The sequence below is a fragment of the Crocuta crocuta genome, unplaced genomic scaffold (assembly GCF_008692635.1).
Source record: "Crocuta crocuta isolate KB4526 unplaced genomic scaffold, BGI_CrCroc_1.0 scaffold729, whole genome shotgun sequence".
NCBI classification, from domain to species: domain Eukaryota; kingdom Metazoa; phylum Chordata; class Mammalia; order Carnivora; family Hyaenidae; genus Crocuta; species Crocuta crocuta.
This window is the reverse complement of record NW_027528876.1, coordinates 108,172-109,237: the sequence shown is the minus strand read 5'-3', so window position 1 is coordinate 109,237 and position 1,066 is coordinate 108,172. Positions and strand designations below refer to the sequence as shown.

Genomic DNA, 1,066 nt, shown 5'->3' with positions numbered 1-1,066 from the left:
AGGCCGGCCCCCAGCCCCCACCCCGGGACCTGCCCCCGGCGCCGCCCGCCAGACCTTAGGAGGCCCAGGCCGTGTGCATAGTTCTTTTATTTTGTGTAAAAAAACACCAAAAACCAAAAACAAATGTTTATTTTCTACGTTCCTTTAACCTTGTATAAATTATTCGTAACCGTCAGGCGGGAGATGATGGAGTATTCTCGGATCGTGGCTATTTTTGTAACGTTTCCGTGCGTCCACTGGCTGCGCGGCAGGAGAGCAAAGGGCGTCTGTGTCCTCACCAAATCGTTCGCTCGTTCGCAGACGCGGGCGCTGTTTACAGAATCTTCCTTGTGATTCCTCATTTGGCGCTCTCAGTGGCTCCAGGCCAAAGAGCCGGTGGGACCTGTGGCTGTCGATGGGCCTGTGGCATTGGTGGGACGACCAGTGGCTGTTGGCGTGGCTCACGGCATCGGTGGGACCTGCGGCTAACAGAGTGGCCGTGGCCGTCGGTGGGACCCCCTGTGGCAGTTGGTGTGGCCTGAGGCTGTCCATGGGACCCATGGTCGTCGGTGGGACCCCCTGTGGCTGACAGCACAGCCTATGGTTGTCGATGTGGCCTGAGGCCGTCGGTGGGACCCATGATTTGCGGCGTGGCCCGTTGCTGGCGCCTGTGGCGGTCAGTGGGGCTTGAGGTCATCAGAGGCCTGCGTTGGGCGGGGCCGGGGGGCCCAGGGGCAGACCCTGGCCGGCTCCCTGGCCGGCCCCTCACGCCCACCGTTCCCGCCTGCTTCTGCCTGGCGCGCTCGCTGTAGAGATCTCTCAACTGTGTTTTCGGAAGTGCCCTTCCCGACTGCTCTGTTGTCCCTGGGACGGGGGCAGTATCGAAGCTCACGACAAGTGCCTTCACACAGACCCTCCCCTCGCGACGGTCCGCGCCTGCGTGGACTCCAGGCTGCTGCCCGCCTGTCGGCCCCGGCCCCCCCCTCGTGAAAGTGCATTTTTGTAAATATGTACATATTAAATGAATCACTCTGTATATTTGATTTAATAACTTAAACGTTTTGGCCTCCCTTGTTCTTTTCCGTGC

At 59.8% G+C, this 1,066-nt stretch overlaps 1 protein-coding gene across 1 annotated transcript in view; it reads left to right on the top strand.

Moving 5' to 3' along the window:
- JAG2 (jagged canonical Notch ligand 2) overlaps positions 1–1,066 on the top strand; it is a 22,814-nt gene that overhangs the window by 20,259 nt on the left and 1,489 nt on the right. The gene's annotated exons all lie outside the window — the stretch shown is intronic.